Genomic DNA, 15,845 nt, shown 5'->3' on the forward strand with positions numbered 1-15,845 from the left:
CCCAGGGTCCTAGCGCGAGTCAGAACCTTTCGCGCGGAACTCATATTGATCACCCCTTTGTGGAGGGCTCAAGCATGGTTTCCGGTAGTGTTAGCCATGAGTTGTGCGATTCCGATTCTTCTTCCACGAGTGCACAACCTATTGCTGGACCCTCTTCAGAATCCTCATCCCTTGGTGGCATCGGGCCAGCTCCCACTCGTTGCTTGGCGGGTTTCAGGGACAGATGGAGTGTCCCGGGCCTTTCACACGAGGCTAGCAACTTCATCAAAGAGGCCTGGTCGGCCAACACCCATAAGAGATACTCCTCACCTTGGAGAAGATGGTGTGATTGGTGCGCTCAACGGGACGTGGATCCCGCTTCGGCACATGTCTCTTTAGTGGTCAACTTCCTTGCCTCCTTAGCTTCCTCTGGTTTAGCGTACAGGACGGTCAACAACTTCCGGTCCGCGATATCGGCGGGCCATCTCCCCTTAGACGGTAAACCCATAGGGGAACATCCTCTGGTATGTAAATTACTGAGAGGAGTCAGGATGGTGAAACCTCCTTGCCCAAAATATTCTTACCTCTGGGATGTCTCGGTGGTCCTTAAATTTCTTGAAGCCTGGCCTTCCAACAGATTCTTATCTCGGAAACAACTTTCGGCCAAGTTAACTATGCTCCTATGTTTGGTTTCTTGCAAACGGGTGTCTGACGTACGGGCACTGGATTTGGCAGGGCGTAGATTTACCCCGGACGGTGTGCATTTCATTCTATCCAGGAGAACCAAGTGCAACACCACTTCTGTCACGTATCCAAGTTTTCCCACTAATCCTAAATTGTGCGTGGTACAGTGTATTAAGGATTACGAGGTAAGTACTGAAGAATTTCGTACTAATATGCAGGGGCAGTTGCTTATCGCTCTGCAGAAACCATTTCGCCCAGTGACTCCAGCCACTTTATCTAGATGGATGCGTTGGCTCATGGGCGAAGCGGGAGTTGATACCTCCAGATTTGGAGCGCATTCTGCACGCGGAGCCATGGCTTCGAAAGCGTATTCGTCAGGTGTCAGCCTGGTAGATATCATGAATACAGCTGACTGGTCTAATGAGAGTACCTTCAAAACGTTTTACTATAAACCCATTGTGAATATTGCGTCAATGGTGGTGGATCAGCTTTGAACAAGCATAATCGGAGCCTCCGGTCCTGACATAGAATTAAAAATTTGCGAACATTCGTGACAAGAATTTTCAATTCTATTAAGGACTACGGAGGCGAGGATTATCCCACCCACAGATATACATTGTTTGATGTAATGCTGCTTATTCATCATGCTGTACTCATGAAATGTTATGATGCTTATATTTCATCATGTGATGTTTGCTTATGCTACGGATTTGCATTTCTCTGTGTACTGTTTTCCCCCCCGTTTTTCTCATACTGTGAGGTGGCTTTACTGAGCACTCTGGAACAGCTTTTATGGGGTGTTTCCTTTCCTTTCTTCCAGGAACAGACAGCAAGTAAGCTGGATTATGGTTGATCGGTGACTGGATGACTACCGTTCGGTGCTCCGCTCCCGTGCAAGTTGTCTGGATCGGGATCCAGGAAGACGTTCGGCCCCGTTGGGCTTACAGTTCCTTGGTTTGGAGACGGCCCTGGCTATCGGTGATCCTCGAGAGCAGGTCGTGCTTGGACTTAACTATCGTTCCAAAGAAAGAGGACTCTATGGGCTGGCAAGGTCCTTATATGGCAGAGACTCTATGGTTGTCACATGGTTTATTTCTGTGTTTTCATTGGCTGCTGTGAGCTTCTATAGTAAAGATTGAGAAGCATAATCCTCGCCTCCGTAGTCCTTAATAGAATTGAAAATTCTTGTCACGAATGTTCGCAAATTTTTAATCCAGCGTTACTTCCACAGTTTTCTGCACTGCACTAAATGAGCACCTTTACCGTTTCAAGATGGCTGTGCATAGTCAGACTGCGCGAAGAATGTGTTTTACTACAGATCAGACAGAATCACCAGAGCACTTACTCTGTCGAAGCAAAGCCGCACCCGCGCTCTGATTCCACATCATACGGTGCCAAAACTGTAGGTGGCCTAGGAACTATTCTCAAAGCCTTGATTTTGATGCTCGAGCCAAGACTGGGATTTTTCTGGAAGTTTCATCCTAAAATATCTTTGCGAGATGTTCCACTTCCTATCTGAAAAGCGATTCACATGTTCAGAGGCAAAGCGTCATTTGCACTCGTTTTGATTACTGCAATGCTTTACACGAGGGAAAATTGGGAAAACTCTTTACAAAACTGCAGGTTCCACAAGACTGAGCAAGAAGACGGTTTTCAATCAGAATATTTGATCCAGCTTATGAACTGTCAATCTGCCGAAAGAGTGACACTGATGGCTAGTGCATGAGAAGCGACCAGGCAAGGTTGCAGGCGTGGAAACAGAGGGCCTCATTTATGAGAAGTGACGCATCGCTGCGTGAAAGCAGCGATGCGTCACTTCTCAGTGCGCCCTTCTTGCGACATGATGGATGCGTCATATTTACAGTATGACGCATCATGTCGCAAGGAGTTACAGATACGTCAGTATTTCTGACGTATCTGTAGGCGCAAAAGTGACGCATTGCTGGAGTGTGTCACAAAAGTGACGCAACTCCAGCAATGTGTCCTTTCACATGGGGCAAGCCCCATGTGAAAGGGCCTGCGTCAGTCTTACGCCTGCTGTGAGGCAGGCGTAATATTGACGCATTTGCACCCTAGAAGTGGCGCAGTGAAATCTCATAGATTTCACTGCGTCACTTCTACAATGCTTACTTACGTGGGACCGCCCACCCTGCTTACATTATACCTGACGCAGGTATAATATAGCGCAGGGGTTTACAAAGTGACGCATCTACCTAGATGCGTCACTTTGTAAATATGGTGCAACAAGGTCCTATTTTTACGCCGCTGGTGCGTCACAAAAAGTGACGCACCGGCAGCGCAAAAGTGACGCAAGGACTCATAAATGAGCCGCGGAAGGTGTAGCAACCAACGACCTTTACATTTTAAAAAGTTGCACCACAGACCATATGTATGGCAATGAAATGTCTTCAGTCTCCCGAACAAAGGTACTCTTCCCCAGTTCACATCTAAGAGTCTAACAAGACGATGGCATTCGACCAGGGGTCACACGTCGTGAAAGACCTCCCGCAAGACCTATCAATCAGTGTTTACAGAGCGCGCTAATGACCCGCGGGGTATCCAGTCGCAACGGAATATAACGGAAATGATCACTTTGAGATGAACTCTGAATGCCTGGCGATCCAAGAAAGCGTTGACATGAACAACACCTCGTCTTACCACCCGGTTTCAACGTATGCAGCTTTTCCAGGCCCTACAACCTTTAGGCAACTCTGCACTACGGAAGTATCCAAAATACGGTTTATGTTTCTTGTACAGAGGATTTCGCTCACTGGGGAATCAATACTTGTCGGGACAGTTTTGATCCTAATATTCATCAGAATAGGAACGGAACATTTCAGTGTTTGTTTCCGTCTTCCAGCCCTTCCTCAAATGAAGAAAGGAACATTTATTTATAGCAGCTAGCTGTTCCACAAACGCAACTCTGTCCGTTCCCTTCCTGTTCAGATCAGGAATTTTCTGCAACAACTTTGTGACACCTACAAACACTATTTCCAACTTCTTCTTTCATTACATATCAAGACGAAACTTTTTATAACGCTATGCTAATCTGTCCCAATGGCACAGGAGGACATCACAGCAGCATTTTTTACCGCCACCTGGCCAAGCTCTCAGCAGATAAGATATAGTCTTAAAACCGACCGCTGTGGTCTAAGCCACTAACTAAAGCCTTGCTTCGCCATGCTAGGTTAAATTTGAAGGCAAGAGCAAAAATGAAGGAAGGGGACCAGAAACGGTCCACATGGCCTCTTGCGGCAGGCTAGAAGGCTACCACAATTTAGGGTCATTTTTTCGTTTTTGATTAATAATGCGATCCATGGCTGGGAGGGACGTCGGGCTACGCCCAACCTTTACAAAGACAAGATGAGGTGAAGATTGGAGGCACTCACCCGGCCTGCCGTCAGACCACCAACTTCACCAATTCATGTTATACCGCCAACCCAGCCACATTGTTTCCCTGGCTTTAGGGCATGTTGGCAATCCAAAAGGGTGTCATCTGCGGTTCTACGCATCACAGCTTTAGAACTTTCAAAGCGCAGGGTTTAAAAAAAAAAAAATACAGTTTACCAGTAGCTGACATTCCCATTATCTCCATATAGCTCTCAAGTTCCCAGCGTTCTAATATTCCATATGACAACATTACGGGGGGCTACAATTATCATTAAATGATCTCTTGGTCGAGATATTGACAAAAGCGAGGGGAACAGAGAATTTAACCAATGTGATAGACGAGGCAGAACGGCTATAATGATATCTCAACTTTCCGGTCAATGATGTAGCAATTCTCTAAATTAAACAGGGGAACGCCACAATAATGACATTCGCTAGAACGTTAGAGCAGGTGGCTCATTCCCACCATTATTTGATCGCTGCAACTTCACCCTCTCAAATAAATCTTGCAAAATTCCAATAGTCTAAGACACCAAGCCCTTGATACACTAACGGGTGTGCTAGCGCTCGTGGGGAGATGCACTGTTTTGCGATGCCAAGAAGGGCTTTTGTGACGGTAAGTAAACAGACGCAAGCCTTTACGGTTACGCAAATTTCTGCCACGGCAGTGCCAGCACACAAACGTAGCAAATGCCCAAGAAGGCGTTCTTCATCCGCACCAGTCTAAGATCCGCTGTGGCCTTGTACGTTTTTGGACCTGTGACCATGGTGTTACTCTTGGTTTTAGTCTAAAAAGCCTAAAAAGCATTAGAAAGCCCCTTGCAACAGTCAATTTGGCACAGCGATAAATCATTGTGCAGCACTAATTGCCTGGCAGAAGTCTAAGCTCTAAAGATAGCCCATACAGAATGGGCCCAGATTTATGAAGCTCTTGTGTTGTCATTGCGACATGCAAAACAGCGTTAGGCAACGCCAGGGCTTCACTAAGATTTACTAAGACGCGGAAGGCCACCTTGAGTGGCTTTGCATGGCTTAGTAAATCTAGAGCAGTGATACTCAAAGTATGGCCCAGGGGCCGCAAGCAGCTCTCCTGACCTTTACATGCGGCTCCCTGGTGTACAGCAGCACCGGGCTGCTGTTTACCTGATGGAGCACTAATAGTCCGAAAGATGGAAATTAAAGGGCCAAGCATTTATTTACAATTAAACTAACTTATTAACTAAAGTAAAAGAAAAGAAGTGAAGGTGTCCTGCACCACTGAACTTAAGGAACACATTCTTTTTTAAAAACATCTTGCAAAAAAACGGGAAAGAAATGTGAAAGTCTCTAAAAAAAAAATCTTTTAAAAAGTGCATTCCTTCAACATGCGGAAGCGTTTCGCCTCAGTATATCAGTGCATTGAGAAGTATTTAAAAACATTCATGCTTCCTCCAACCCTGCAATGGAAATAGTGAACCAGGAGGTAAGTCACTTGTTATGTTCACCGTCTGTGCGGCCTGGGTTGCTATTATACATGGACAACATCTGCCACCCTGCTGGCATCAATGCGGCCTTGGGTCACATGACAGGCCAAACTTTTTGGCCCCCTGGAAAATGTCTGCGAGACCTATGATCCCGAAAAACGCAAGGCAGCGGCAACTCGCTGCTTTGCGTTACTCTGCGCCGAGAATGCGTTAAATGGGTGGAGAGTGGGTGTTTCCATCCACCCATGCTTTTCTACGCATTCCCAGATTTACTGAGAGTAATAAACCGGGGACTGCGTCAACAGTGTACGCTTTCCCAACAGAGGCACCACGAGGAGAAATAGCTTTATTTCTCCCCGTTTTGTCCTCTTTCTATGTATTCTGCCCTCTCCTTTTCAGGCATGGCAGCCCGGCAAGTTGTCTAGCTGCATTGCGTGAAAGGTTTGATAAATCTGTCCAGGGTCCATTTGAAAAATCCTCCTTGCGCGTTTGAAAATCAAATGTACCAAATTAAAGAGAAGACATACTTTTCGATTAAACACCTGCCCCAAAACCAAGTGCAGGAAAATTGAAACGTTTTCACCCCACGTGCATAAACCCACTAATAAACAAAGCCAGCAACAAGGATCCGAAATACAGAACCGACTACATTGAACTTTCTTATACTATAATAAGGGGCTAACCACTCAGTTTGTGTTTCCTTCCTCCAGCTCTCCTGTAAGGGAGAGAGGAACGGTCATCAATAGCAAACAGCAGCTGCATAAATGCAACACTGTTCACTCGCTTCGCGCTCAGAAGGGAACACTACAAATCTTCCTCGTGGTTAGCGAAGACCAAACACTTTCGAACACATTTCCTCAGTTAAGAACTATAGAAATGATCCCTGAAAGTATAGTCTTAACCCATGTGACTGCAGCTCACACGCACAGAAAAAGTAGAAACCCTTCTTAGGTACGGTAAGCAAACGTTCGGCATCATCAACTCCAACAAAAACATATAGATGTATAACACCATAAAAATAACAATCTAAAGATGCACGGGCAGACGCTTTCTTCACAGTAAAGCATTCTCAATAGATCCTCGGTGACGCACTAATTTAAAAATCTGCATAATCGAAATCAGCAACCAATCACATTCAGCCTGCCTTTTCCTGACACACACGGATTCCCTGCTCGCTGCTCCCGAAACAGACAGAGGACTTACAGTGTGAAAGTTTAATTTTCAAACAGGTAAACAGAGCGTAGGCATAGTTTTGTTTCGTGCTTTCGCTCACAGCAACAAACACATTTGTACTTATTGAAAAATGAAGAGAACCAAACTCACAGCAAAGACAATCCAGCGTTACTTCCACAGTTTTCTGCACTGCACTAAATGAGCACCTTTACCGTTTCAAGATGGCTGTGCATAGTCAGACTGCGCGAAGAATGTGTTTTACTACAGATCAGACAGAATCACCAGAGCACTTACTCTGTCGAAGCAAAGCCGCACCCGCGCTCTGATTCCACATCATACGGTGCCAAAACTGTAGGTGGCCTAGGAACTATTCTCAAAGCCTTGATTTTGATGCTCGAGCCAAGACTGGGATTTTTCTGGAAGTTTCATCCTAAAATATCTTTGCGAGATGTTCCACTTCCTATCTGAAAAGCGATTCACATGTTCAGAGGCAAAGCGTCATTTGCACTCGTTTTGATTACTGCAATGCTTTACACGAGGGAAAATTGGGAAAACTCTTTACAAAACTGCAGGTTCCTCAAGACTGAGCAAGAAGACGGTTTTCAATCAGAATATTTGATCCAGCTTATGAACTGTCAATCTGCCGAAAGAGTGACACTGATGGCTAGTGCATGAGAAGCGACCAGGCAAGGTTGCAGGCGTGGAAACAGAGGGCCTCATTTATGAGAAGTGACGCATCGCTGCGTGAAAGCAGCGATGCGTCACTTCTCAGTGCGCCCTTCTTGCGACATGATGGATGCGTCATATTTACAGTATGACGCATCATGTCGCAAGGAGTTACAGATACGTCAGTATTTCTGACGTATCTGTAGGCGCAAAAGTGACGCATTGCTGGAGTGTGTCACAAAAGTGACGCAACTCCAGCAATGTGTCCTTTCACATGGGGCAAGCCCCATGTGAAAGGGCCTGCGTCAGTCTTACGCCTGCTGTGAGGCAGGCGTAATATTGACGCATTTGCACCCTAGAAGTGGCGCAGTGAAATCTCATAGATTTCACTGCGTCACTTCTACAATGCTTACTTACGTGGGACCGCCCACCCTGCTTACATTATACCTGACGCAGGTATAATATAGCGCAGGGGTTTACAAAGTGACGCATCTACCTAGATGCGTCACTTTGTAAATATGGTGCAACAAGGTCCTATTTTTACGCCGCTGGTGCGTCACAAAAAGTGACGCACCGGCAGCGCAAAAGTGACACAAGGACTCATAAATGAGCCGCGGAAGGTGTAGCAACCAACGACCTTTACATTTTAAAAAGTTGCACCACAGACCATATGTATGGCAATGAAATGTCTTCAGTCTCCCGAACAAAGGTACTCTTCCCCAGTTCACATCTAAGAGTCTAACAAGACGATGGCATTCGACCAGGGGTCACACGTCGTGAAAGACCTCCCGCAAGACCTATCAATCAGTGTTTACAGAGCGCGCTAATGACCCCGCGGGGTATCCAGTCGCAACGGAATTTAACGGAAATGATCACTTTGAGATGAACTCTGAATGCCTGGCGATCCAAGAAAGCGTTGACATGAACAACACCTCGTCTTACCACCCGGTTTCAACGTATGCAGCTTTTCCAGGCCCTACAACCTTTAGGCAACTCTGCACTACGGAAGTATCCAAAATACGGTTTATGTTTCTTGTACAGAGGATTTCGCTCACTGGGGAATCAATACTTGTCGGGACAGTTTTGATCCTAATATTCATCAGAATAGGAACGGAACATTTCAGTGTTTGTTTCCGTCTTCCAGCCCTTCCTCAAATGAAGAAAGGAACATTTATTTATAGCAGCTAGCTGTTCCACAAACGCAACTCTGTCCGTTCCCTTCCTGTTCAGATCAGGAATTTTCTGCAACAACTTTGTGACACCTACAAACACTATTTCCAACTTCTTCTTTCATTACATATCAAGACGAAACTTTTTATAACGCTATGCTAATCTGTCCCAATGGCACAGGAGGACATCACAGCAGCATTTTTTACCGCCACCTGGCCAAGCTCTCAGCAGATAAGATATAGTCTTAAAACCTGCCGCTGTGGTCTAAGCCACTAACTAAAGCCTTGCTTCGCCATGCTAGGTTAAATTTGAAGGCAAGAGCAAAAATGAAGGAAGGGGACCAGAAACGGTCCACATGGCCTCTTGCGGCAGGCTAGAAGGCTACCACAATTTAGGGTCATTTTTTCGTTTTTGATTAATAATGCGATCCATGGCTGGGAGGGACGTCGGGCTACGCCCAACCTTTACAAAGACAAGATGAGGTGAAGATTGGAGGCACTCACCCGGCCTGCCGTCAGACCACCAACTTCACCAATTCATGTTATACCGCCAACCCAGCCACATTGTTTCCCTGGCTTTAGGGCATGTTGGCAATCCAAAAGGGTGTCATCTGCGGTTCTACGCATCACAGCTTTAGAACTTTCAAAGCGCAGGGTTTAAAAAAAAAAAAATACAGTTTACCAGTAGCTGACATTCCCATTATCTCCATATAGCTCTCAAGTTCCCAGCGTTCTAATATTCCATATGACAACATTACGGGGGGCTACAATTATCATTAAATGATCTCTTGGTCGAGATATTGACAAAAGCGAGGGGAACAGAGAATTTAACCAATGTGATAGACGAGGCAGAACGGCTATAATGATATCTCAACTTTCCGGTCAATGATGTAGCAATTCTCTAAATTAAACAGGGGAACGCCACAATAATGACATTCGCTAGAACGTTAGAGCAGGTGGCTCATTCCCACCATTATTTGATCGCTGCAACTTCACCCTCTCAAATAAATCTTGCAAAATTCCAATAGTCTAAGACACCAAGCCCTTGATACACTAACGGGTGTGCTAGCGCTCGTGGGGAGATGCACTGTTTTGCGATGCCAAGAAGGGCTTTTGTGACGGTAAGTAAACAGACGCAAGCCTTTACGGTTACGCAAATTTCTGCCACGGCAGTGCCAGCACAAAAACGTAGCAAATGCCCAAGAAGGCGTTCTTCATCCGCACCAGTCTAAGATCCGCTGTGGCCTTGTACGTTTTTGGACCTGTGACCATGGTGTTACTCTTGGTTTTAGTCTAAAAAGCCTAAAAAGCATTAGAAAGCCCCTTGCAACAGTCAATTTGGCACAGCGATAAATCATTGTGCAGCACTAATTGCCTGGCAGAAGTCTAAGCTCTAAAGATAGCCCATACAGAATGGGCCCAGATTTATGAAGCTCTTGTGTTGTCATTGCGACATGCAAAACAGCGTTAGGCAACGCCAGGGCTTCACTAAGATTTACTAAGACGCGGAAGGCCACCTTGAGTGGCTTTGCATGGCTTAGTAAATCTAGAGCAGTGATACTCAAAGTATGGCCCAGGGGCCGCAAGCAGCTCTCCTGACCTTTACATGCGGCTCCCTGGTGTACAGCAGCACCGGGCTGCTGTTTACCTGATGGAGCACTAATAGTCCGAAAGATGGAAATTAAAGGGCCAAGCATTTATTTACAATTAAACTAACTTATTAACTAAAGTAAAAGAAAAGAAGTGAAGGTGTCCTGCACCACTGAACTTAAGGAACACATTCTTTTTTAAAAACATCTTGCAAAAAAACGGGAAAGAAATGTGAAAGTCTCTAAAAAAAAATCTTTTAAAAAGTGCATTCCTTCAACATGCGGAAGCGTTTCGCCTCAGTATATCAGTGCATTGAGAAGTATTTAAAAACATTCATGCTTCCTCCAACCCTGCAATGGAAATAGTGAACCAGGAGGTAAGTCACTTGTTATGTTCACCGTCTGTGCGGCCTGGGTTGCTATTATACATGGACAACATCTGCCACCCTGCTGGCATCAATGCGGCCTTGGGTCACATGACAGGCCAAACTTTTTGGCCCCCTGGAAAATGTCTGCGAGACCTATGATCCCGAAAAACGCAAGGCAGCGGCAACTCGCTGCTTTGCGTTACTCTGCGCCGAGAATGCGTTAAATGGGTGGAGAGTGGGTGTTTCCATCCACCCATGCTTTTCTACGCATTCCCAGATTTACTGAGAGTAATAAACCGGGGACTGCGTCAACAGTGTACGCTTTCCCAACAGAGGCACCACGAGGAGAAATAGCTTTATTTCTCCCCGTTTTGTCCTCTTTCTATGTATTCTGCCCTCTCCTTTTCAGGCATGGCAGCCCGGCAAGTTGTCTAGCTGCATTGCGTGAAAGGTTTGATAAATCTGTCCAGGGTCCATTTGAAAAATCCTCCTTGCGCGTTTGAAAATCAAATGTACCAAATTAAAGAGAAGACATACTTTTCGATTAAACACCTGCCCCAAAACCAAGTGCAGGAAAATTGAAACGTTTTCACCCCACGTGCATAAACCCACTAATAAACAAAGCCAGCAACAAGGATCCGAAATACAGAACCGACTACATTGAACTTTCTTATACTATAATAAGGGGCTAACCACTCAGTTTGTGTTTCCTTCCTCCAGCTCTCCTGTAAGGGAGAGAGGAACGGTCATCAATAGCAAACAGCAGCTGCATAAATGCAACACTGTTCACTCGCTTCGCGCTCAGAAGGGAACACTACAAATCTTCCTCGTGGTTAGCGAAGACCAGACACTTTCGAACACATTTCCTCAGTTAAGAACTATAGAAATGATCCCTGAAAGTATAGTCTTAACCCATGTGACTGCAGCTCACACGCACAGAAAAAGTAGAAACCCTTCTTAGGTACGGTAAGCAAACGTTCGGCATCATCAACTCCAACAAAAACATATAGATGTATAACACCATAAAAATAACAATCTAAAGATGCACGGGCAGACGCTTTCTTCACAGTAAAGCATTCTCAATAGATCCTCGGTGACGCACTAATTTAAAAATCTGCATAATCGAAATCAGCAACCAATCACATTCAGCCTGCCTTTTCCTGACACACACGGATTCCCTGCTCGCTGCTCCCGAAACAGACAGAGGACTTACAGTGTGAAAGTTTAATTTTCAAACAGGTAAACAGAGCGTAGGCATAGTTTTGTTTCGTGCTTTCGCTCACAGCAACAAACACATTTGTACTTATTGAAAAATGAAGAGAACCAAACTCACAGCAAAGACAATTCTATGTCAGGACCGGAGGCTCCGATTATGCTTCTCAATCTTTACTATAGAAGCTCACAGCAGCCAATGAAAACACAGAAATAAACCATGTGACAACCATAGAGTCTCTGCCATATAAGGACCTTGCCAGCCCATAGAGTCCTCTTTCTTTGCTGCTCCGCAGCCAGTTAAGTGCATTTTACCTTTTCTCTTCATAACTGTTGATCGCAAGTTGCCTTTATCGCTAAGCGTTGTTGTTGGCATTGTGTTGTTTTACGCGCTATTGCGAGCTAGACGTTCGCGCTATTGCGAGCTAGACGTTCTTCTTGTGGGACTGTCCCTCGTTTCTGCGTGTTGCGCTGTACGCGCCTACCGGCTTTTCCCTCTTCCCATTTAAATTTGCCTTCGTGCGTGTGTGTGTCGGCGAGGTTTGTTCCCTCGCATTGCCGGTTATAGTGGAGCGGGAGATTGAGGAGCGGGGACGCGCATCGGATTGAAGCGCAGTCCCCTTTCAGTTTTTACGAGCCTCGGCCAGCGCGCATGCGCGGCGGCCATATTGTCCTCATTGGGACTTCAACGAACGCCGGAGCAGCGTTTTTCCATGCTTCTGACCCAGGATTGCAGCGTTTTGGATCCTAAACGGCTCGTTTTTGCTCCTCTGACGCCCTTGATGTGTATTCCTTCTCAGGGGCTGTAAAATTGTGCATAGGCTTTGCCTAGAGTGGGGTTTTGTTGCAAGCCCTCTCCCTCCACATTCTAAACTTATACAGAAGTCACCTGTGGGTGTCTGATTAGGGCTTGCCCGGGGTTACCACTCCCCCTGAATTCATATTAGAACTCTAATAATTGGTGAATAAGCCAATCATTTCCTCCAGGGTCATCTACTGCACTCGTGCTGAAATAATGTCTGAGTACTATGAGGAGGAATACTACTACTATGATGAGGAACCCTCTGGGTCGATGGAGTATGACCTCGTTGAGGCATTGGACGCGGGTGTCCAGCAGTCAGTAAACACGGCTTTGGTGAGGGCGATGGGGCCCCTAAAACGCCATCTTTGCTCTTATGCACAGCAACAAGGTTGGCTGCCAGCACCTGGCTCCCGCACTAAATCTGGGGGTAAAGGAAGGGCGAACCCACACGCCGCTGATTTCGCAAAGTTGGCCAAGTCAATGGCGGAGCAAGAACGCTCAGCTTCTAGGGAAGCTACAATTACTGAAATTTCGCAAGAGGATGATGGCCACGATACTTCCCCAGACCCTACTTCTGACGAAGAGGAATCCCCTCGCCCAGCCAAAAAGGCACGGAAGGACAAGCATGCCGGCCCGTCCTCGTCACCCAAGGTTCTCACCTTTGAGCCGGCGGATATTATCCACCCTAATTCTTCTTCCTGGTTGCCGTCACAAGAAGTGGCGGACTATGTCCAGTCGCATCTGCGCCAAGCATTTGATACCGATGTGCGAACTCGGCTGAGGTCGGAATGCCCTAGGCCGGACCTGGCGGACAAAGTGGCGGCTACCCCGGAAGTGGACCCGTCAATGTTGACATATTTGAAAAAATATTCCAAAGACCCCAAGAAAGGCCTAGATAGGTCCTGGAGGTCCTGCCAGGATAAACTGCTGGACGTCATTGGTCCCCTGACGAAGATTCTGGAGATGGGTTTTCGGGCCAAAGAGTCGGCCCTTTTGATTAATCCGGATGAGCTGATTGGCTGGGCACAACGGGCAGTGTGCCAATTAGGCAATGCTAATTGTGCGCTATCGACGGAGCGGCGCCGATCCATCCTCCTGAAATTAGATCCCAGGTTAGCTGAATTGGCCACGTCCGAATCAGGTCCGCTGGCCCAAGGTCTGTTGTTTGGCCAACCTTTTTTAAAGGAACTCACGAAGTTTGTGGCCACCTTCCGTGGGCTGGACAAGGCCCAAGGTTCTTTGAAGCGGGCTTTCCGCCCGGTTTTCGGCAGGGCCGGACGCTTTCGTGGGCGCTCGTTCGGCCGGGGCTACAATCAAGGCGCCCAGCGAGGTCAGCAAAGAGGAGGTTACCAAGACAATTCTGCCAATACCTCCAATTTCTACCCCTCCCGCCGTTCAAGGAACAGATTCCGCAAGGGTGGCAGATTTGGAGGGAACTCCAACAACCAGCATGATGCCGCAAACTCAGGTGAGCCTGATTCCTTTTTCGGAGGTGCTTTTGGGGGGCAGGGTGGCACTTTTTCTAGACAAATGGCGCGAAATTTCGCAAGATGCATGGGTGTTGCAGACTGTACAGGGTTACAAGTTAGAGATGTACAACTCCCCTTCGCAAAAGTTCCGCCCGCCCCCGCTGTCTTTTTCCCAACAAGATCGCGCTTTCATCACGGAAGAAGTCAACTGCTTGTTACGGAAAGGCGCGATTGCGCCTTCCGCGGTGCACCCGCATGGGTTCCTGAGCACAGTCTTTCTGGTGGACAAGAAAGGAGGCGGATCCAGATTAGTGCTGAACCTCAAAGAGTTCAACTCCTGGATTGTTTACAGGCATTTCAAGATGGAAGGCATCCATCTATTACGCGATCTCCTCCAAGAAGGAGACTGGATGGTCCGATTGGACCTCAAGGACGCGTATCTGTCCATTCCCATTTTTCCCCCCCACAGGAGGTTTCTTCAGTTTATCTGGGAGACAGTTTGTTACGAGTACAAAGTCCTTCCATTCGGCCTCTCGTCAGCACCGTGGTGCTTCACGAAGCTTCTGAGACCGGTAGTGGAGTCTCTCAGGGCTCGAGGAGTCCGCCTCATAATATATCTGGACGACATAATAATTTTGGCGTCCTCCCCTCAGACGGTCCAAACACATCTCTACTGGGCGATACATCTACTGCAGAGTTTGGGCTTCATCGTCAACCCACAGAAGTCGATGTTGGTTCCCTCGCAATCCATAGAGTTCCTAGGGTTCTTGATAAACTCTCTATCATGCCAGCTCTTGCTTCCAATGACAAAGATAAAGTCAATCAAGAGGGAACTGCGACTTGTCCTTCGCAAGCAAACGACTTCCCTGAGATCGTTGGCCCGCGTGGTGGGCCTACTGTCTTCTTCCATCCAAGCGATCTTCCCGGGCCCCCTTCACTACCGGGCCCTCCAGCGGCTCAAGATCCGACATCTCCGGAAAGGTCTCAGCTACTCAGAACAGATCCCTCTCTCCGAAGAGGCGAGGCTGGAGATGGATTGGTGGTTGAATCACATGGAGGCCTGGAACGGCCGAGCGCTTTTTGGAGCGGCTCCGGATGTGATAATCGAGTCGGATGCCAGCCGATGGGGTTGGGGAGCCCGTTGCGACACATTGACCACGGGTGGTCGCTGGTCTTCGGAGGAATTGCACTTACATATCAATTGCCTGGAGCTATTAGCCGGTTCTTTTGCAATCAGATGTCTCTCACCGCAGAAAGCGGATTGCTGTATCCTCCTCCGGATGGACAATATATCAGCGGTACGCTACGTCAACAAGTTGGGTGGTACCAGGTCGAAGATGTTGGCGGAGATCGCCAAGGATTTCTGGCATTTCTGTCTGCAGAACAGACTTTCGGTCGTTGCAGAATACCTTCCCGGCTCCAACAACCAGGTAGCAGATTGGAATTCCCGCCATCTGCAGGACTCCAGCGATTGGAGGTTGTTACCCACGGTGTTTCGACGCCTGACACAACTTTGGGGTCCTTGCCTGATAGACTTATTTGCATCTCGACTGAACAAGCAAGTTCCCCAATTCTTCAGCTGGAGGCCGGATCCAGAGGCGATAGCCACGGATGCCTTCCTACAGGAATGGCCGACGACTCTCTGCTATGCATTCCCTCCGTTTCTCATGATCCCCAGGGTCCTAGCGCGAGTCAGAACCTTTCGCGCGGAACTCATATTGATCACCCCTTTGTGGAGGGCTCAAGCATGGTTTCCGGTAGTGTTAGCCATGAGTTGTGCGATTCCGATTCTTCTTCCACGAGTGCACAACCTATTGCTGGACCCTCTTCAGAATCCTCATCCCTTGGTGGCATCGGGCCAGCTCCCACTCGTTGCTTGGC

General features: G+C 47.3%; 1 long non-coding RNA gene and 2 other non-coding genes across 3 annotated transcripts in view; all 3 read right to left on the bottom strand.

Annotated features, from left to right (window-relative positions):
* The window catches only part of LOC146858744 (uncharacterized), a 350,319-nt gene that overhangs the window by 186,908 nt on the left and 147,566 nt on the right, over positions 1-15,845 (bottom strand). The window lies entirely within an intron of this gene.
* Positions 6,198-6,415, bottom strand: LOC146858780 (small nucleolar RNA U3). The gene has a single exon (XR_014980475.1). It is a non-coding gene; the product is annotated as a small nucleolar RNA U3 (small nucleolar RNA).
* Positions 11,173-11,390, bottom strand: LOC146858781 (small nucleolar RNA U3). The gene has a single exon (XR_014980464.1). It is a non-coding gene; the product is annotated as a small nucleolar RNA U3 (small nucleolar RNA).

Source organism: Triturus cristatus, chromosome 3_2 (assembly GCF_964204655.1).
Source record: "Triturus cristatus chromosome 3_2, aTriCri1.1, whole genome shotgun sequence".
Classification (NCBI taxonomy): Eukaryota; Metazoa; Chordata; class Amphibia; order Caudata; family Salamandridae; genus Triturus; species Triturus cristatus.